Source organism: Berghia stephanieae, chromosome 7 (genome assembly GCF_034508935.2).
Source record: "Berghia stephanieae isolate SIO BIC M18660-M18661 chromosome 7, UCSD_Bste_1.3, whole genome shotgun sequence".
NCBI lineage: Eukaryota > Metazoa > Mollusca > Gastropoda > Nudibranchia > Aeolidiidae > Berghia > Berghia stephanieae.
The window spans coordinates 38206745-38230906 of record NC_088366.1 but is presented as its reverse complement, the minus strand read 5'-3'; the positions used below and the strand labels follow the sequence as shown (position 1 = coordinate 38230906).

The 24162-nt window shown below is 37.1% G+C and overlaps 1 protein-coding gene across 2 annotated transcripts in view; it reads right to left on the bottom strand.

The window, feature by feature from the left end:
• LOC144977194 (trafficking protein particle complex subunit 8-like) overlaps positions 1-24162 on the bottom strand; it is a 170296-nt gene that overhangs the window by 42111 nt on the left and 104023 nt on the right. The window lies entirely within an intron of this gene.

The following is a 24162-nucleotide window of genomic DNA, read 5'->3' as shown; positions in this document are numbered from 1 at the left end:
TTTGTAATATTTATCAAGATTTCCTGTTTCCATTCATTTGTATTTTATGCCAGTGCTGTATATAATGATCGTGATATTTCAATCCTAAATAGACCGTTTTTCTGTAATTTAAAATGCATTCATTTTTCCAATAAAAAATTTAATTCTTCAAACAGAGCGATAGAATAACTTTTATTCTTTCACAAAGAGAATCTATTATAATTGAACTATAAGTTGCGAAAATTCCATCTGTGCGTCAACAAAATTGAATTTATTATGATTTTAAAAATTTCATTTAGTCATGGAGCACACTCAAAAAATTCATGATAAACATTTTAATGAACTGTGTAGGCTTTGTAGAAAAGTCAAGAAACACAGAAGAAAAGAAAACGAATCTCAAAACATAATTGTTTCAGGATTTAATACCAGATAGGGAGCTGCAAGGTCTGGGCCGGACGTCCCGCTTGCTGAAAGGAAATTGATGTGCATTTCGAACCCAACACCTCTCATTTCCAGGTGCATTGATCGCCGCGTAATCCTGTCTGACAGAGATTATTGCATATGGCCTCTCATGCATTATTGTGTCCATAACAGCACTTTCCCGTGGTGTTCCCTGTTTCGACTGAGTTTGTTATGGGCGCGACTGAGTCCCCGGCGGTATAACCGGGTTAGGGAGTAGGTGGGACCCCTTCCTCTTAAGGTGCAGGAGTCAGAACCCACCGGTGAGTGGTACACGCTCTGCTCCTCACCCACCCACCTCACACTCATTCTGTAGTGTGGTGTCTTCTGTATGTCCTTACTTTTCTTAACCTACCCCTATAACTCATACCCTCTCTAGCCATCGATGTATGGCTCCACTGCCTTGTGGATACCTTCGGGAGGAGGAAAGGCTAAGGAGAAAACCTAACAGAAACCTGCATCCAAACTGATGCCAAACGTATCGCTGTGCGATCCTTTGGACCACACCAGGGAGGAAGAGAGGGAGGTTCTGGTTACTGGGCAGCCCAGGATCTCCACATACTTTGCCCAGGCCGCGCCCTGGAGAGGACACTCCAGTCTCACCTTCACCGGTGAAGAGTAACAACACGGAAGACAGCAGTCTACGAGTGATAAGTCCTTGCTCGATTGGCGTAGAGTTGGACGCTACGGGTTGTCTTCGACGGTGGGAGGGATCATCGTAATCCTACTGGTCAGCTACCGCCCGCTCCCAGCCAGAAAGGTGTTGACCCGCCACGATCTGCCTGCTTCAGAGGGTGCCTGGAGCTTAGAGCTTGCAAGCTTGATAAGTGGATCGTTAAACTGTGTACCAGGCAAGCAAATGAAAAAGAAAACGAAGTCCCCAGCTCTTCGATTAGCAAGCTGGAATGTAAGAACTATGCGCTCAGGACTGACAGATGACCTTCAGGCCATGGACGATGCTCGAAAAACAGCAGTAATTGATCATGAACTTAACAGACTGAACATCGACATAGCAGCCTTGCAGGAAACGCGACTCCCAGAGAGGGGATCCCTGAAGGAGAAACACTTTACATTCTTCTGGCAAGGAAAAGGCACAGAAGACGTGAGGGAGCAGGGTGTTGGATTTGCAGTACGCCATACATTGCTTCCTATGATCGAACCGCCAACCGACGGCACAGAAAGAATTTTAAAGCTGCGCCTGTCATCCATGCAGCCGTGAACTTGTTGGTCTACGCCCCAACACTGCAGCTTCGTTGAAGTAAAGGACCAATTCTATGAGTCATTAGACGCCATTGTCAACAATATCCCAGAAGTGGAGCACATCTACCTTCTTGGCGACTTCAACGCGCGAGTTGGTGCCGACACAGAATCATGGCCAACCGTTTTGGGGCACCACGGTATAGGAAAGATGAATGAGAATGGTCAGAGGCTTCTTGAACTCTTCTGCTATCGCAAACTATGCGTGACGTACACCTACTTCCAGAACAAGGCATGTCACAAGGTGTCATGGAGACATCCAGGTCAAAACACTGGCATCAGCTGGACATGATCATCACTAAGCGCGATTCTCTTAACAATGTTTGCAACACCAGGTCCTATCAAAGCGCTGATTGCGACACAGATCACTCTTTGGTTGCCACAAGGGTGAAACTGACACCAAAGAAACTTCATCACTCAAAGAGAAAGGGCCAGCCCAGGATCAATATCAGCAAGACAGCTTACTGGGAAAAGAATATAGAGTTCAACGAGCAACTTGAGAAGAATCTCAACACAGCTCATAGAAAAGCAGAACAAAACGCACAGGACAGCTGGAACTCTCTTAGAAACGCCATTTACAGCACTGCAGTTCTGACATATGGCAAAAAGGAGCACAGGAACAATGATTGGTTTGAAGCCAGTATTACTGAGATGGAGCCAGTCATTGATGCCAAGCGCAGCGCACTTGTCAGCTATAAACAAAAACCAAGTCTGAGGAACCTGCAGGCGTTGCGAGCTGCACGCAGCAAAGCACAGCAAACAGCACGACGTTGCGCCAACAACTACTGGCTTCAGTTGTCGGACAACATCCAGCAAGCGTCTGACAGTGGCAACATAAGAGCCATGTATGAGGGCATCAAACAGGCGACAGGCAAACCTACAAAGAAAACTGCGCCTATTAAATCCAAGACAGGGGAAGCCATCACAGACAAGGACAAGCAGATGGGAAGATGGGTAGAGCACTACTTGGAACTCTACGCCAGAGAAAACTCTGTCACCCAAAAAGCTTTAGACGCAATTGAAGAACTGCCAGTACTGGAAGAACTAGACGCAGAACCAATTATGGAGGAGCTCAGCAAAGCAATCGATGCTTTGGCCTGTGGCAGAGCACCCGGTGACGACAGCATTCCACCCGAAATCATCAAATGTGGAAAGCCAGCCCTCTTGGAACCCTACATAAACTCCTGTGTCTTTGCTGGAGAGAAGGCAAGGTACCCCAGGATATGCGCGATGCCAAGATTATCACCCTCTACAAAAACAAGGGAGACCGTAGTGACTGTAATAACTATAGGGGAATCTCTCTACTGAGCATTGTGGGTAAAGTCTTTGCGCACGTTGTCCTCGCTCGACTGCAAGTCCTCGCCGAACGTATCTACCCAGAGTCGCAGTGTGGCTTCAGAGCCAAGAGGTCGACAGTGGACATGATCTTCTCAGTACGTCAACTTCAGGAGAAATGCAGAGAACAGCAGATGCCCCTCTACATTGCATTTATTGACCTGACAAAGGCATTTGACCTTGTTAGCAGGAAGGGCCTTTTCCAGCTGCTAAAGAAGATTGGCTGTCCTCCTCAGCAGCTTAGCATCATTGCCTCATTCCACAACGACATGAAGGGCACCATTAGCTACGACGGTGGAGCCTCTGAACCCTTCCCCATGCGCAGCGGCGTGAAACCCTTCCCCATGCGCAGCGGCGTGAAACAAGGCTGTGTCCTCGCACCAACTTTGTATATGGTATATTTTTCTCCTTACTGCTGAAGTTTGCAATCAAAAAGTCCCCAGAAGGAGTCCACTTACACACCAGAAGTGATGGGAAGCTGTTCAATCTGGCACGGCTGAGAGCAAAGACCAAGGTTCGCACAGTCCTCATAAGGGAAATGCTATTTGCAGATGATGCAGCTCTATGCGCGCATACCGAGGAAGACCTCCAGCGGCTGATGGACAGGTTTTCCCACGCATGCAGGGAATTCGGGCTGACGATCAGCATCAAGAAAACAAATGTAATGTGTCAGGATGTCCCCTCTATACCAGCAATTTACATTGACAACGAGGAGCTAGAAGTCGCTGATCACTTCACATACCTAGGCACAACCATCACCAGCAACCTCTCACTTGATGCAGAATTAGACAAGCGCATCGCCAAAGCTACCGCTGTCATGGCACAACTGAGCAAGAGAGTGTGGACCAACAACCAACTCACTTTGAATACCAAACTCAGAGTATACCAGGCATGTGTACTCAGTAGCCTACTGTATGGCAGTGAATCCAACAACATATGCCAGACAGGAGAACCGACTGGAAAACTTCCACATTCGCTGTCTACGACGAATTCTCGGCATCAGGTGGCAGGACAGACTCACTAACAATGCAGTGCTAGAAAGAGCGAACTCCCTCAGTATGCATCTCATGCTCTGCCAGCGACGTTTTGCGGTGGCATGGTCACGTACACAGGATGGACGATGGACGCATACCCAAAGACATCGTGTACGGTGAACTAGCTTCTGGACGGCGACCAACTGGCCGTCCAGCTCTGCGCTTCTATGATGTCTGCAAACGAGACATGAAATTGACAGGCATCGACTCAAACACCTGGGAGTCGCTTGCTGACGACCGCAGCGGCTGGAGATATGCGGTGATGGAGGGAGTGAAGAGAGGTGAGGAGAGGAGAAAGATGAAGTTTGAGGAGAGGAGAGCAAGGAGGAAAGAGAGGCAGCAGATCCAAATACCAAACACACAGTCAAACTATGTGTGCAACAACTGCGGTAGAGACTGCCATGCAAGGATTGGTCTGCTGAGTCACACCCGTCGTTGCTCTCAACAAGACTGATGAGACTAAAGCCATACAGGGCGCAAACCATCGTCTCTTAAGACGGAAGGATGCCTACCTAATACCAGATATTAATCTTTAAAACCAGGTATTAATCTCATCTTCAATGTGGACATTGATAATGACAATGCTAAAGAGCCCTCAAAACTATACGCTACAAGTGTCATGACAGACTATGTAATGTTGAGTTTTTTTTAATTTGCGCAATTTTCACTAGAGATGCTCAAAACACTTTATATAGGGTCACTGGCCAACAGCAACGCGTAACATGTAGAACTGAACATGATGCCTGCTAGGCGATATTACATTTTTTTTCCGACAGAGACAATGCGATTAAAAACAAATATGAGAGAAAGCATTGAGAACAGCAAATAGTCCATGTCATCAAATCTGGTCGAAATAATTTCAAAATAAATCAGTGATTGCAATGTTTGCTCAACCTTCTTGAAAACCACAGAAAGAATAAAGAACAACAACAGGTCGACATTAGACAGGCCTGTAAATGGTTGGTGAAAAAATTGTCTGAACTTTTTGAACACGCGAAAATAGACACAACAGGACAAAAATATGGACACAACACAGATATGACACGTCAATTGACTCGTCAAATCATGTCACTTTCCCCTACTTATTTATAACGAGGTCCTTATTTTATGGTATCAAAAAAAAAAAAAATCCCAATTATTTGAGGTCCCAGGTCTGAGTTAGTTGTAAAATGAAAGGAAGAGAACAACTCCTGCCCTTTTGAAGGATGTGTATCTAGACGTCTAGTAGTGCTCGACACGGGATCTGCGTATCTTCGCTCCTGTTTGTGTTAAATGTTTACGCTGATTCTTTTGTTTATTTGGATTAATTCTTATAGAAGAAGAAGAAGAAGAAGAAGAAGAAGAAGAAGAAGAAGAAGAAGAAGAAGAAGAAGAAGAAGAAGAAGAAGAAGAAGAAGAAGAAGAAGAAGAAGAAGAAGAGGAGGTGGGACTGAACCAAAGAAATATAGAGACTGAGAAATAAGAACCGGAGATATGCATGTGTGTCGGTAGCCAGTTCGACACACTTCTGTGTGTGCGTTATTTACTGACTAGGTGTGTGTGTGTGTGTGTGAAGATGACTCGCGCGAACTTCGCGACCTCTCTCTCGCTGGCTGTGGCACAGTAGCCAAGCAGTGGATACATAAAAACATCTAGCAGAGCGTGTAGGTGGCATGATAATACACTGTCTTATAGCTAACTGATAGACGGCATGTTTTGTCTTTGATGCGACAAATAAAAAGGTTTTTGGTTTGAAATGGAATAAAATCTAATTTTTTCGAGGAACGAAATGAAAGTCTTTTATTTTCTTTTTTATTGGTTCTGTTCTTTGGCGTTACGAATTTTATTTTTCCTATTATCTTTTATTTTATTTTTTTAGCACTTATAGAGCAAAATCGTACTGTCGGAAATCCGACAATAGACGGAATATTTACAGGCCTGATTAGAATAGCAGCCCCGTTATGAAAAATTATGGAAACAGCACAAAATATGTCACGTGTAAATCACGAGGCTATGGAGGCAGCAGAGTGACTTTTACAGTTATAAACCATTGTCTTTTGTCCTTCATTAATGAAATGAAAATCTCTCTCTCTCTCTTCTATCAATCCATTCATTCATCCACCATTGCAACATCTATTTATCGATCCATCCATATATTCATCCATATCCTCATCTGTCCTCTTCATCAGACGATCAGTCCATCCACCGGGTCGGACCATCCCCCCCCCCTCTCTCTCTCTCTCTCTCTCTCTCTCTCTCTCACTCTGTCTCCCACACACACACACAAACATTTATATATATATGCATTTCTTTATGACATGGTTACTATTTATCCTTTGTCCCTTCGTTAAGTCGTGTTTATATCACGAATAGTTAAAATGCTCACCCTTAATTAATCATATATTGATCATTGTATCATAATAATTACAAACTATACAAGGTTTCTTTTTTTTACCCACAAAGTACTGAAACAATATTTTAATCTGGGAAGTAAACTTCAAATATATACAACTGAATTGTGAAACGACTCAGACTTTATTCTAGTGTTCTAGACCACGTTTGTAACCAGTGGGACTAAAAGCCGGTATAAATGTGTTCATATAATATGAAGCTAAACTCATGTGAGCAACTGTTGAATATAACGTGTGATGAAGACATCTTGACCAGAATCCACATGCCTCTGAACCAGCAATGATCAAAGCGTAACAAATCGGACAGCTGCACCGAGATATTATCGCATATCATCAAAGAACTAAGAGCGACGCACAAATTGTGAGGGAATGAATGAAAGGTTACTTTATTCCTCCATCGGTTAGAGCAAGTTTTGAGAGTTTCTATCATCTCGTTTGCTTATAATAATGCAATCAATAAATTAAATTTAACAAACTATAATTGAAATTGTGCTGATATCTAAATGCAAAATATCTCAAAGACAATAATTCTAATGATTGAGTGTTTGGTACCAAAATACAGATCAAAGTTTTCTCAATGTGTTGCCAATTTGTTTAAATTGGTAAAATCGACCATGGTTGTGCAAAAGCGATTGTAATTTAACCAGATATCAGTAACAAATCTGTTCAGTATCACGGGAGATAACCCGTTGCACTGGTCTGGAATTTGATGGAGTGAATGACCTCTTGACTGCGGCGCAGGTAGAGGACTAAAAGCTCGCCTATTCAACACTGTGGTAGGATAAACATCTTTAATAAAAAAAATTTGATCATGCAACCCCTTTGTTGGCCTCTCTCCACTGGTTGCCCATTGAAAAGCGCACATATTACAAAGCAGCGTGTCTTGTTTATAAGTGTTTGACTTGTATAGCACCGGCATATCTCACAGATCAAGTGGTCATGTGTAAATTTGAAAATTACACTTTAAGATCATGTAATGACCAAATGAAAATTTCGGAAAAAAGATCAAGAACAAAATTTGGTGATAGATCGTTTGCTTGTTTCGGCCCCAAGATTTGGAATGAACTACCACGTGGTCTGAGGGAGTGCAAGTCTTTACCTACCTTTAAAAAGAATCTCAAGACACATTTTTACTGTATTTGTTTTGATTGACTCTATATATCCTTGATTTGGCCATGAATTATTATTATTTATTTTTTTTCCACTTAAAATTGATATTTATATTGTAAAGTGCCCAGAGCTTGTGTTTTACACGAGAATGAGCGCTATATAAATGTGTATTATTATTATTATTATTATTATTAATATTAAAAAATCATAAAAGTAAAGAAAGCCTTTAAAAATTAATGAACTGCTAATGGAAATATGTGTAACTAACAAAAAATGAAAAAGATAAATGTATGGATAGATAGAGAGAGAGAGAGAGAGAGAGAGAGAGAGAGAGAGAGAGAGAGAGAGAGAGAGAGAGAGAGAGAGAGAGAGAGAGAGAGAGAGAGAGTGAGTGAGAGAGAGAGAGAGATTTTCGTTTTTATCGTGTTTTCAACGTACAGTGGAAGGAGGGTGGGTGGCCTTTTTAAAACAATCAACAATGTGTGTGAACACTAAGAAAAAGGTGAGGAGAGTTATTTAAATAGCTGACAGTTAACCACAAGGGGTGGTGATAACTTGTGACATGTCCTAAACAACTTGAGGATGCAGCTCAAAAAAGATTCAATGACATAATTCCATGCAGGTCATTACAATGGAAGAAAGTGCAGGCTCTATTAATACAACTAAGAACAAACCAAATCGAACGCCTAACATCGCTATTAACGATCTATCGCGGCAACAAAAAGAACTTAGGATCAGGATACAAAACACGAAAGACTCGGAAGAAATAATAAACGAAACAAAATACTGCATTCAATTCGATCACTTACAATAAAACACAGAAACGAGGAATTAGACAAAAAAGTGGAAGACATAGAAAAGTCCAAAAATAACGCATCGTCTATGTTCAAAGCGACGAAATCTCTGAACCGAAAACCATTCGAGAACCCAAAACTACAGGATAAATTTGGCAAACAGACAATAAATCCCAACGATATCCTTGACATTGTAACTGACCACTTCCAGCAGAAATTTCACAAACAATTCTCACAAATATCGCCCTTCTCAGGAAACCCTAGAGACCTAAACAACCGCATCACAACAACTGAAGTTAGAAATAGCATAAAGTGCCTAAACAATAACAGATCCCCAGGCGAAGATGAAATTCCCGCTGAATTGCTGAAATGCGGTACCTTCTCCCTGGATCTGAGCATTGCAAACATAATGAACAAAACATTCTCAACACACAAAGACTGGGACATAAACAGCGGTGTCCTAATTACAATACAAAAACCAGGAAAAACGAAAGGACCTGTAAACAACCTGCGCCCAATAACATTACTGAATACCATAAGAAAAACACTGTCAACTATTGTCCTCAACAGAATTAGACCGAAAATAGAAAAATATCTATCACATAGCCAAAGCGGGTTTCACCAAGACCGAAGCACATCGGACGTTGTATGGACACATAAATGGTTGGCAGCAAAGGCACTCAAAGAAAACATATCCATAACAATACTGCCCTAACCAACAAAAGGACAGTATCTCTCAAAAAATCATAAAATCACTTTTTTTACTAAATCGAATCTCTGGGACATAGGAAAGCTTACAAAGTTGTCAGAATGATCATAACTCAAATATTTTTGAAATTAGAGGCAATTAAAAATTTGCTTGAAACAGTATCCTATTTCAACCCCGCCCCGTAAATATCGACGGTGTCCGTGCGCATGCGGTGGCGTCAACGAGTGGCGTGACGAAGATGCCGCTGTATGGCGAGCAATACCATGCGAAACTTTTGGTGACGATTTGATTGGTTGACGCATAAGTCGCCAACGCCAATGACGTCATCTGTAACATGACATCATAGAAGAAATCTCTATGCATGACTTTGGCTTGCAAGATTGCCGGATGGTCATGTGCATGGCCAATTTTATAAAAATTACCCAAACTTAGATTGGTGTTTTGTTTTTTTTAAATTCTTTTATTGATTTTTTTAAATAAATACTTTTCCCCAAGTGGAGTTGATATTTTTTTAAATAAAAGACTTTGAGTTTTTCTTGGCAGCCAGAGCGTTATTCCACATAAAAGTGTATTTGGCTAGCTTGGAAGTTGAAATTGGCCACGAGGAACTCTGGCCAACTGGCAGCCCTATGGCATTGTTTAAACAATAAAAGGGTAGGCTACCCGTTCGTTTTTATTAGTTTGTTTATGATCTTCGCACCCTCCGTCGATTGTTTTATTTGATAAGCGGATTAGCCTAAGGCAAGATAGAATTTTTGTTTTATCATCACGGAACAGGACATTATTTCGTTTTCGTTGCTCTGTGTGTCAAAGGAACATTTAAAGAGATTGTGCAAATGCAAATATAGACAGCTTTGGACTTTGATGACGTATTCATGAAATAAATTGTAAGTACCTACATGAATAAATTTTTAGTATCAACTTCTTTTTCTCTTTCTTTTTTCTTCTTTTTTTTTCTTCCTTTATTTCCTTCTTTTTCTAATTCTTCTCTCATCGTCTTCGTCCTCGTACTCCTCGTCATCCTCCTCCTCTTCCTCTTCCTGCTTCTCATCATCCTCATTATTATTATTATTATTATTATTATTATTATTATTATTATTATTATTATTATTATTATTATTATTATTATTATTATCATTATTATTATTATTATTATTATTATCATTATCATTATCATTATTATTATTAGTAGTAGTAGTAGTAGTAGTAGTAGTAGTAGTAGTAGTAGTAGTAGTAGTAGTAGTAGTAGTAGTAGTAGTAGTAGTAGTAGTAGTAGTAGTAGTAGTAGTAGTAGTAGCATCATCATCATCATCATCATCATCATCATTATTATTATTATTATTATTATTGTTATTATTATTATTGATATTATTATTATCATCATCATCATCTTCGTCGTCATCATCATCATCATCACTATAATGATAATAGTAAAAGTAATAATAATAATAATAATAATAATAATAATAATAATAATAATAATAATAATAATAATAATAATAATAATAATAATAATAACCATATTAATGATAATGATGATAATAATCACCATCATCATCAACTCCAATATTATTATGTATTGCTCTTTATCATCATGGAGTTGTCAAAATCTGTTATTTCCCTCTCTTTTTTGTGTGGAAATAACAGATCATATACTGAGAGATAAGATTATTATGAATTCACTAATCGCAAGCCAGTAGACCGCTCTGTTACGACATGGTGATATAATCATCATTGTGTTAATTTTGTTGCTGTTGCTTCTCTGTAATCGACAAAACCTTCACGTTAAGATCAATGACGCTTCCGACCCATCCCCCTTTTGGTGGTCGGGTTGAATTATTGTGTAATAATTTAACAAGTAGGGTCTATCTCCGAGTATCCAATACCATTCGAAACTGTTGGTGACGATTTGATTGGTTGACGCATAAGTTGCCAACGCCAATGACGTCATTCCTAACATGATATCACAATCACAACCATTGCCATAACTGTATTAGGCTGCAGTCATTCCTTAGGTTTGTGATAAAATAGACACAAACACAAACACACACACACACACACACACACATATATATATATATATATATTTATATATATATATATATATATATATATATATATATATATATATATATATATATATATATATATATATATATATATATATATATATATATATATATATATATATATGTGTGTGTGTGTATATATATATATATATTATATATATATATATATATATATATATATATATATATATATATATATATATATACACGCACGCACACACCCTCACTCACGCACTCATTCACTCACTAGCGAAAAAAAAAAATGAACGAAATATTACAACTAACAACAAAAGCAACCAAAAAAGCCCGACAAAAATGATATTGATTTAAATAGCAGACTTAGATGTCATGTCTCGTACTACATGACTAAATGTTGCATTAATGTTGGCCTGGTGGAGTTAGCATATAATGCGTTGGAAAAATAAAACTCTTAAATCTATTTATCTGTTGTATTCTTTCTAACTCTATATGTATCAATCTGTCAATTTATCATTCTATTCATATTTTGAACTTTTAAAAGATTGAGATTTATATAGTACAATATCCACTAAAATGTGCTCAAAGCGCTATACAATGGGTCCCTGGTCAACAGCAACATTTAACATGTAGGACGGGACATGACATTGTTAGGCGATATTACAATTTGTCGGACAAAGACAACGCTTTTAATGGCCAGGTACTCATTTTACACCTGAGTACGGTGAGAGAATGTGAGTAAAGAGCCTTTTCCAAGGACTCAACTATGCGCCGAGCGCGAGGCTCGAACCCAGGACCTTCCGATCCGAAGGCGAGGGTCATACCACTAGACCACTTCTTAGCCGCACGATTAATATATATCCATCCATCCGTCTATTCATCTAACCATCTATCTACCAGGCTGGCTATCTATCTATATATCTATCCATCCATCCTCCATCCAATATCCATCCATCCATTTGTTTATCTATCTATCCACAACCTCATTTATCCATTCATCGAGCCATGCCTTCTTTTCCATTTCATCATTGCATTCAACAATTTCTAATTACTTATACAAAAGTAACCTTTTCTTTCTTTTTTATTTTTCGGTTGGATGACCATGGCAGTCAGTGGCTTTGAATTTTATGGAAGAAAGCAAAGACAATACAGCCTATTAAAAATGGATGAGCTTGTCCCAATGTCTGTTTGGGATGAACTCTTTATGCCGTGGGATGACAACAAAGAAAACGATTCTTCTCCAGGAAATACCATCAATGATTTTTCTACTGAAATTATCATAACTGAAGAGCATGCCCCCATGTCTGTTTGGGACGAACTTTTTATGCCATGGGATGACATTGATACCAACAAAGAAAATGCTCCTCCTCCCGGAATGACATTAACAAAATCCCATAACGAAACGTCACAGTCATTCAAACACATTCCCTCCTCACAAAATTGCCAAATAACGCCATCAGACCTATCATTTCCTCCACCGCCATCTCCAATAGAGCAGGTTCCATTTGAGGAATTTGACGACACGGATGACATACCACCACCACCGTTCCCCTCATCTCCATCTCCTCCACTGTTCGCCTCATCTCCACCTCCTCCACTGTTCGCCTCATCTCCAGCATCACCACCGTTGACCTTATCTTCATCACCACCAAATAATAATATGATTCATGAACCACTTACTACGCCATATACAACTGACTTAATATCACCAGCATCGAGCTCACAAAACGAACTGTTTCTTTGCCCCCATTCGTGTATTCATTCTTGCAAATATAAACTTAATGTTGCCGAAAGGCAAGAAATCAAAACTTCTTTTCAAGTATTGTCTTGGACTCAGAGAAGAATTTACCTAAGAAATCTTGTGGTAAAAAAAGCGGCCAAGGTTGGGAGCAGCGTGAAAAGCTGCAATTTTTCATACTTTTTAAACACACCAGATGGAAGAGAAAAAAAGGGTGTGCAAATGTGCTTTTTTTGTCAACTCTTGGATTTCAACCCAAAAATGACAACATTATAACACGGCTTTTCAAAGACGTCACGGTGAAAAATCAGCATACCGTGAAAGCAAGCATTGATGGGAGGGGAAAACAAACCAAACCAAAACTTGACCAGGAAAGCATAAAGGCTCATATCGAACGGTATGAGCCGGTTGTGCACCACTACAGAAGAGAGCATGCTCCGAATCGACGTTACCTCCCGAAAGAACTTACAATTTCTAGCATGCTTTCGGACTACAATAGGCTTCATCCTCATAAGGCTGTGTCTTATAGTACATTCTTTAGAATTTTTAAAGACATGAACATTGGGATGACAGTTTTGGGTCACGAGGAGTGTGATCTGTGTGCAGAATTTATCCTGCACAAGAAGTGTTGTGACTGTGTCACAGAATGTAACGTTTTTAAAAAACAAATTGCCCATAAACGTCGTTATGTCCGTGCAAGACAGGAATACAAAAAAGATGCCGCTGATCCATTGTTGGCACATGAAATTCGAATGTCTGTGGACTTGGAAAAAGTAATTATGTTGCCAAGGATGGATCAGTACAAGGTTGGTATCTTTACCAGAAGAATCTGTGTGTATAACGAGACCTTTGCCCCCATTGGCTCATTTGCAAAACACAAAGCAACAGCTATTATCTGGCATGAGGGAATTTCTGGCCGCAAGGACGAAGATATTACATCAGCTTTTTTTAAATTTTTGATTTCTCTTCGGGACATCAAACGTGTTTTGTTTTGGGTGGACAATTGTGCAGGCCAGAACAAAAATTGGACACTGTTTTCAATGATGGTTTTTTTCGTCAATGAAATGTTGACACAAATTGATGAAATTACGTTGAAATATTTTGAAAAAAACCATTCTTTCATGAGCGCTGATCAAGTGCATTCAAAAATAGAAACCCAAATGAAAAGAAAGGGGAAATTGTTTGACTTTTCAGATTTTGAGGATTGTGTCTTGAAAGCAGATTGCCGATTCAAAAGTTTAAAGTACTCCGATTTTTGTAACTGGGAGAAAGGGCAAAGCGTCTACCACCTGAGTAAATTAGAAAATCGCCCTATGTTGGCAGACCTTTCAGTAGTACAGTTTCGACGAGGGAAAGAAACGATGTTTTATAAAACTGGATTTGATCAGCCTTACGTTGAACTACATTTTCTCAAAGCCAGCTTTGAATTGAGTAAACCGGAAGCAAGGAAATCTGACAAGGGTATTGACCCGGATAAAAAATCGGGTATAATCAAAACTCTAGTCCCTCTGATGCCCGTAGACAGAAAACGCTTTTGGTTGGAAATGAAGGAGAATGTTACTTCCTTAGAAGGGCCGACCCCACATTCTACTTCTTCCGGTCTTCGAGGCAAAAAGAAAAAACAACCTTAATCTTCTATTATATCAAAATTCCGGGCAGGAAAATCGAAAACCAAGCCCCTAGCCACTCCTTAAATCTGCAGGACAAAAGCTATGGAAGCTTTGCTACAATGTATATATCCAGCTAGTCAGTATACTACATCCTTTCTCAAACTTTCTTAACAATGGCCACAAATCCTGCTTGATTTGCATTCATTTGTAGTCGTGTACAATATACAATGTACTGAGATCATCATCATCATCATCATCATCATCATCTTCATCATCATCATCATCATCATCATTATCATCATCCTCCTCCTCCTCATCATCATCATCAGCATCATCGTCATTGTCGTCGTCGTCGTTATCATCTGAAACAGAAGCAACATCATTTACTTTTACAAAATTAAAGTGCCGGTAATATCTCGTAAACCTTTGGGGTGAATATATCAAATGATTTCAATGCCGTGACCTGCCGACAAGTTGCTGCAATCAATATCTAAGTGTCTCTATGCTCAATACTGACTGGACTGTGTCTCTAACCAATTGACCAATCGTTGAACAGTAACGATGTTGAGGGCGTCCCTATAATATAGATAGCAAGTCGCTGATTGCATGAGATTGCGTCTTGTAAGTAAACGAATTCTGAATGCAAAATCAAGCAGCATTTGTGACCAGTTGAGTTTAAGAAAGGGCGTGTCTTCTTTGTTCTGAAGTATACTGAATTAGCACGCTGGAAATCAGGTGACGCAAAGGGTCCATAGCTTTTGTCTCTAGATTTAAGGAGTGGCTGGGATGGTCAGCTTGAATCTTGGATTTTCCTGGCTGGGATTTTGATTATCTACATTATGATTTTCACCATTTAAATATGATCATGTATTTTTATATTGTGATCATACCATAATAACATTAGATATTATATTTATTTGATATGTTGTTTGTTTGCTTTTTGTTTTTTACTTTTTTTTTTTTGTTTTTTTTTTTTCGTTTTTCATATATATTTCTGTTGTTTTCATTTTGTTTTATTTATTTATTTATTTTTTTTTTTTCTTTGTTTTTTTGTTTTTTGTTGTTGTTATTTTTAACTTTTGAACTTGTGTTTGTTTTTGCTTTTTTGTTTGTTTTTTTGTTTGATTTAGAATAGATGTATTTGTTAACTTCTCGTATTAACTGTCCGGAGAATGCCAATATTTTTTAGATCAACTTTTTAATCAACATTGTTGTCTTTCCTGAGACTCATACAGAAAGACTAATGCTATTTATCCATCTTATATTGTATTTGATTGTTTCCTATTGTGTTTTTAGAGAAATATGTTGTACTTTGTTCTTTGTTATTTTTGTTGTTTTATTTGTTTGCTTCGGTTTTTCTTGGTTTTATTTTTCTTGTTGTTTGTTTTTGTTGTATTGTTTTAAAACTATTAATAATCATGCCATTTTGAATTTAAAGGCGACGAAAATAATTAATTTTCATTACACTGTAAATATCATTTCATCAATTGAATAATTACTATGATTATGATCTATTCGTTATATTTTATTTTCCATTCCTCATATATCAATTCCCATCACATATATTTTCAAAAAAGTAGTCCCTCTGAATCATTTGGCCATAAGGCCAGAATTTATCACTTTTTCTTTGTCGTAGAATGAAATGAGATCGCACTTGTTTCCTCGTCCTTCTGTTGTAGTGGAAAGTAGTATTAATAGTTATAGTAGTAATAGTAGTAGTTATAGTAGTAATAGTAGTAGTAGTAGTAGTAGTAGTAGTAGTAGTAGTAGTAGTAGTAGTAGTAGTAGTAGTAATAGTAGTAGTAGTAGTAGTAGTAGTAGTAGTAGTAGTAGTAATAGTAGTAGTAGTAGTAGTAGTAGTAGTGGTGGTGGTGGTAGCAGTAGTAGTGGTAGTAGTAGTAGTGGTAGTAGTAGTAGTAGTAGTAGTAGTAGTAGTAGTAGTAGTAGTAGTAGTAGTAGTAGTAGTAGTAGTAGTAGTAGTAGTAGTAGTAGTACTAATCATAAAGTGTATGATTTCTTTCACATCAACTGCTCTCCTTACTTTGTCAGATCTCCGAAATATTTCGATCTTTCATGATATTATAAAAGTTGGAAAAATTATGCCTCTGATTTCTCTCTGTATATTATGAAATCTTTTTTTAAAAACTATGACGTATAGTGACCACATTTTTCACTCATAATTTTTTATCATATGTGTGATTTACACACACACACACACACACACACACACACATAACGCATCAATAACACATGTGTGTGTGTGTGTGTGTGTGTGAGTGAGTGCATCCTTTCTTATTTGCCTTATCGTATTAGAAATATCCAGATTCAGAGTTTATCATGTGTATCAAATCTTTAAGTGAATAACCACTCTTATCGAAAGGGCGTTACGACACGAAACTTTTATCAATATTTACTGGGTGGCGGTGTGGGGGGAGGGGCAACTTTGTTACAGGAAGTAACTTGGACATTAAAAAAAAAGTTTTTACAAAACTGCCTTATTTAGATCAGTTTTTTATAAAATTGACAGGAAAACTGAAATGAGCATTGATTTGAAATTTAATGGAATAGAATTGAAATATCACTATGTGTATTGCATTCATGATGCCTTGTGTATTTTCTTATTTTCAATTTAGAAAATAAAAGCAATATTTAAAGCAATGTATATTGGCAGAAAATCTTTAGATTGTGCCTTGTACATTCAATTGTTTAAAAAACCACAGATACTATCCAATACATTATTAAAATTTCAGATTGTCATCCCTGTTAAGATCATTCAAGTTCTTTTTCTTTCTTTCTTTTTTTTTCTCTCTTGCTATTTATTGGCCTACATAAATAAATATAATTTCCCTTTTCCTGCATAAGTAAATGTATACTATTTGGAATATTCTCCAACGCAACGCTGTTATGATCATATTCTAAACACTTTTGCAGTAAATAGAAAATTTCACAAGACGCATATGAAGCCGGTGTTTAATATCACTATCTATCTAATAATATTTCAACTTTCTCTCTCAATTCAATAATAATAATGCGTGATGGTCTGATGAAAGGCGTCACGCGGTGCCATGTCAAATAATAGATTGCTTGTCTAGTTTTTCAGGGTTTTTTTTTAAAATTCAAATGAACAAAGAAAAAAAAAAGACTGACGCACGTCTCATATTTTTGTCTTAAATTAAATGTTCATCATATCCTGACATAATTCTCTATGGATTGTTTACCCATTTGATGTATTAATATGCCACATACTCACTTTTGAATATATCATTGAAGACCTTTTTAAAACTTAATGCAAACTGAACTGTTTTTATATTATAATATTGGATTATTGTTGTTTTATGTACTTGTGTGCGGCTATGTGGTCTAGTGGGATGACACTCGCTTTCGGATCGGAAGGTTGTGGGTTCGAGCCTCGCGTTCGGCGCATAGTTGAGTCCTTGGAAAAGGCTCTTTACTCACATTCTCTCACCGTACTCAGGTGTAAAATGAGTACCTGGCCGTTAACAGCGTTGTCTTTGTCCAAACAAAACTTTGTAATATCGCCTAACATGCGTCATGTCCCGTTCTAAATGTTACGTGTTGCTGTTGGCCAGGGACCCCTTGTAAAGTGCTTTGAGCACGTTTAGTGGATATTGCTCTATATAAAAGCTCAAGTTAAGTTAAGTTACTGGAGGATGGGGGAAGGAGGTGTGACTGGACATTTCCTCTTCCAACGGGCATAATTTTACTTATCATAGTTTTAATTTCAGCATGTTTCTCAATATTTTATGTCCAGTCTGATGTATTTTTGTTTGTTTTTTTTTTTATGTTCATCTAGATATGTTTAGTCTTAAGCCCTTGTTAAGACTACACCGAAGAGAACTGGAGTAAACACAGGAGATAAATGTTTGATTTTTTTCAATTTCACATTTTGTGTTCTTTCTATGTTATATTAGTAAATGTATTCATTTTGATTAGATACTCAATTCTTGTTTCATGCACCTTTTTATAAATGCCGTCGATTAGTTGTTCGTTTTTGTAATAATAATAATAATAATAATAATAATAATAATAATAATAATAATAATAATAATAATAATAATAATAATATTAATAATAATAATAATGATAATAATAATAAGACATCCAAATTTCATTAAAATTTTTAATTTAAAAAAAAATTGGCATACAACCTAAGTTATATAATTTTGATATTTTATTTTGATTTTTAAAATATCTCAATAAGAGCTCAAAAATGTTGTGAATGTCGTTTTGATTTGTTGTTTTTTATTCTAGAATTTTAAAAATTATCATTAAAGAAAACTGAACCGTGAATATGAGTTTTTGTTCTTCATTATTTCCTTCTTTATACATATGTCGCATTTAGGCCTAATGCATTTCAATATTCTGTCAAATTTGGCTCGAATAAGAGGAATTTTTATTAACCTTAATCCAATAGCCGGTAGAGGGTACACAAGGCAAGGATTTTCTCTTGACATACTCTCCTGGCAGTGACTACCAAGAGAGCTAACAACACTAACAATGTCTTTTTCTTCCCGACATTCATTTCCCCAGTTGTTTTTAGCTCTCGCTTTCCTCTCTTTCATTTTGAATCCAACGGAATGTATTAATTTACATTCTTTCCTTTTTTTAAAAAATTCTTAAATGAAGTCCACTCTAAGCCCATCTCACACGTGTCGATTATTGTCAAAATTCCTATATATTATTATTTTTGTTTAAGTGTGTGTTTATTGCCCTCCGTCTTATCACGCGCTCATCAGTAGTTAGTAGACATCGGGTGATTGCGTCAACGCGCGTCAACCATTGTGTGAAAGGCGAGACCACGATCTTCAAGAGACAATAATTTTTTAAAAACATTACTTCATCAATAGTGTTGTGATTGACTTAATTGTTTGTTTTTACTAACGAGTTTGCAATCTTTTCTTTTAAAAAAATAGAGTTGGGTCTCAACATTGTTCCGTACAGCCAATGCTACATGTTTATCATCGAGCACAGAATTACTGACAAATCTAAAATTATTAAAACTATTTTCACATATTTATATCCGAGGAACTTGCTAACCTTTCTGAAATTAAGAGTAATTACAATGTCCGTTAACACGTATTTAAACAGAATCATACGTTTTCTTTTCACGCACCCTATATTATTATGATACGATCATCAACCAGCAATGCTTATGTGTGCATATGCCATAGTTGTTAATTTGCAAATCCATTTTATAACTTTATAATTAAAGAAATATGAATGAGTCTCCGACTGAATTTAATTTTCTGTTTGAAATGCATGTGTTGCGCACACTGACTGCCTTACGAACTACATATTGGATCGAAATCTTGGCTACCTGATACAAGAAGTCACTGGTCAAATTGGGTAGTTTTTCACACGTACATGTCAAAGGACGGCATACTCACAGGGCGGTCATAAAACTTTACACAACTAACTGTATGAATGTCTGCGGGGGTCTCCGCTTGCCGTACATAGGGATATTTTTCACGATCTAATGTTGGAATTTATTTTTTTTAAAGGCCTTTGACCTTTTTTTTCTTTGTTGTCTACTTCTAAGGGGTTTTGTTACAAAAAAATTTACAAGTATATATATTTCTTTTTTTTTTAACAAAACCCCTTAGAAGTAGACAACAAAGAAAAAAAAGGTCAAAGGCCTTTAAAAAAATAAATTCCGACATTATATACATATATATATATATATATATATATATATATATATATTTTATATATATATATATATATATATATATATATATATATAACAAAACAATATATATATATATATATATATATATATATATATATATATATATATAACAAAACAATATATATATATATATATATATATATATATATATATATATATATATATATTAAGTCGCAAACAAGCACTGATAGTGATATAACAACACTTTTTTTTCACACACCCCCCCCCCCATCCGCCCTTCATGTTTCTCCCACGTTTCGGAATACGCCGCTTGCAAGTATTTTTCTCTTTCTTACGTCAAATCTATATCCCTCCTACAAAAACTCACAACAATACTCAAGGCATCGAAAATGTTCAAGTCTAACACTCTCCCTTTAACGTTCAAGTTATATTTCCCTCTGCGGTTTAATCTATCTTTATTCTCTCTCGAATTTGGTTTAAGCATATTATTAATTTATTTATCACCACTCTTCTGTCGTAATTTTATTTCAGTGGTGTGGTATTATTTGAATATAATCGAATTTGGATGTAATTAGAGCAGCTCTTTTCTGCAACTAACACATCTATCAGAGGTGTTATAGAATAATTAAACTCAATACCCTAGTTTTGTTCGAATAATATCTGAAGCGATTTTTTCCGCCATTGAATTGGGCTGAGGTGAAATTACTCCACTATAGAAATATATAATTATAATTATAACTGAGCTTTTATATAGCGCAATATCCACTAAACATGCTCAAAGCGCTTTACAAGGGGTCCCTGGTCAACAGCAACATTTAACATTAGGACGGGACGTGACGCCTGTTAGGCGATTTTACAATTTTTCGGACAAAGACAACGCTGTTCACGGCCAGGTACTCATTTTACACCTGAGTACGGTGAGAGAATGTGAGTAAAGAGTCTTTCCCAATGACTCAACTATGCGCCGAGCGCTCGGCTCGAACCCAGGACCTTCCGATCCGAAAGCGAGTGTCATACCACTAGATTTATAGAATATCACAACAATTCGCTGTCGTGAACAAACACATTCATCCCTCTCCCATTCCCTCACTCCTCTCTCTCTCTCTCTCTCTCTCTCTCTCTCTCTCTCTCTCTCTCTCTCTCTCTCTCTCTCTCTCTCTCTCTCTCTCTCTCTCTCTCTTTCATATTATATATATATATATATATATATATATATAGTGCAATATCCGCTAAACATGATCAAAGTCAAAGCGCTTTGCAAAGCGTCCCTGACCAACAGCAACATGGAGAACGAGACATGACGCCAATTCGACGATATTACAGTTTTTGCGAGAGAGACAACGCTGTTAACGACCAGGTTGCAAGTAGGTATTAAATTTTGCGTATCCCTTTCCCTCGCAGACGCACACACACACACACACGCACATATATATATATATATATATATATAATATATATATATATATATATATATATATATATATATATACAGACTGAACACACAATGTATGTCTTTCACTTCTGGCCAAAGTTGCCAAATTACAACTTAGACTCGAATGAAAACAGTTTTAAAGGTCTTATTCAATTCACACCGTAATAAATCATAATAATGATCATTCTTGATATATTAGAGCATTAATTTAATTCACATACTATAAACATATTTTAAATATGTGTATTTTGTAATTATTTTAGCGACGATACGAACCCCTTTTAATCGTCGAGCCGAACGATAGGATGCTTAACGATGATAAGTCTGTGTGTATGTGTGTGTGTGTGTGTGTGTTTGTGTGTGTGTGTGTGTATGTATCATAATGACAAGTGGGTAGAGGGTTAAAGCTTCCAAACAATCCCAATCGTCGTCTATCTCTAATCGGCCCCGTTCACGCAAAGTCTAATGTTATACATGAACGGTAATAGAATCGAATGCATGACCTTCACATCCGACAGCAGTAGTGACATACCACAACGCGTGTGTTTGACCCAGGTACATTTGACCTCGTCCGTAGGATGTTAAAAGTGGAACAACTGTTTGGATTGCAGTTCTTATATCTTTGACTAAATTATGCGCCCGTGATTAAAGACTAAATTGCTGCAGACACTGAGTTCATAATCAATCTAATCAATGACATAAGTTGTAAATAGTCACGTATTACTTTCCACCAGATCAACATATCAAGCTAGCTATTTAGTGGCTGATTGGTGGGCAGAGGGGCTTTAAAACAAGTAATAAAAAATGAAAAACAAAACAAAACAGAAAGCAAAACCATTACAAAACTTTATACAGCTGGCAATAAAAAAACTGACCCCCTTGCTTGTTGGTCGGATGCTCAACCAAACGTCTAACTTAAGTATACTTATTTTTCATTCATTTCAACTAATTAGTGTGTGTGTGTATGTGTGTGTGTGTGTGTGTGTGTGTGTGTTTGTGTGTGTATGGGTGTCGGTGTGACCGTCTGTCCAGGCGTTTGTTGTTTAGTTGTTTTTTGTTGGGTTTTTTTTGTTTTTTTTTCTTTTTCATCGTCTTCATATCTCTCACTTTCCACACATCCTTCTATTTTTTGTCCAAACTTTTGGAGAAGGTAGTACTGACACAATTATTATCTCATCTTAAGAACAACAGTTCAGTCAGCCTACAAACAGCAACACAGTACTGAAACGGCGCTTCTTAAAATCTTTTGTTATATAATGCGGATGCTAACAATATCAATGTATTATGCCTTTTACTTTTAGATCTTTCAGCTGCCTTTGACACAATTGACCATTACATTTTGTTAAGAAGACTAGAAATTACGTTCGGCGTAAAAGGAATTGCCCTTAAATGGATTACACCATATTTACAGGATCGATGGCAGACTGTCGTGGTGAATGGTATTCAGTCAGAACAAGTTTTACTAAACTTTGGAGTGCGTTCTTGGCCCTGACCTTTTTTTCTTCTGTATATAAGCACCCCCTTTCTCGTGTGATATCCAGATTCAATCTGAGTTATCATTTTAATGCTGGTGATACGCAAATTTATGATTCAGTACCCCTAAGTAATTTACAATTCTTAATACAACGAATTTGAGCTGTTTTAATGAGATTAAATCTTGAATGTACCATAACAAGTTAACATTAAATGATAGTAAATGATAGTAAAACTGAGATTTTAATGTGTGGAAGGCAAATAATTCACTTATTACTCTCGGAAATAGCACAATAGAATTTTCAAATAAATCAAAAAACCTTAGCGTCATCATTGATAAACATCTTTCCATAACAAGCTGCTACGTGAATAAAACCATACAATCTATGTACATAGAAATGAATAAAATAAGCAAAATTCGTAATTTAATGTAGCAGAACTTTTAATTAATTCCCTTGTTTTATCTAAATTGTACTATTGTAACTCCCTGTGGGTGAAATTAGCTAAAGACAAAATATTTTTTTTGTTCATCTTATTAGCTCATAATTTGGGCACCTTTTTAAATTTAGTAAGAATGATGTCGCCTATTTCATTCAGTATAAATGTACCAACAGATTTCGTTCCATTTCATGCTTTTCGTTTCCTATGACAATGAAGATATTGATTTTAAAACAAAAAGGTATGTGTGTTGTACGTGTTGGGGGCAGGGAGGGGGGGGGGGGGGAACATACCCTATTTTCCAGCTATTCTTAGGTTTAATTCACTATCACTCACTCCTCACCCCATATCGTTGTACAATGACAAAACCATGATACACAATTAAAGTCTAATTTACAAGATAGCCAAAATCATCAATAGGCGTAAATTAAAGCTATGATGCTTAATAAAAATAGACTCATATTGACAAAGGAGTCAGGGTCTAAAAGATTGAGGAATAGTCTAATGTAGTAATATTATATCAGAGTCACGCCTACAAACTTGACGGAGATAATTTATTCATCCCCCTCACGCCAGGTCAACCACACTAAGCCTTGCCTCTCACTCGTCCGTGATGGCGAGTGCTGGCCCTCGCTGACGTGAAACGTTTGTCGATCGAGTTATTCGTATTTTGCTATATTCTTAACCG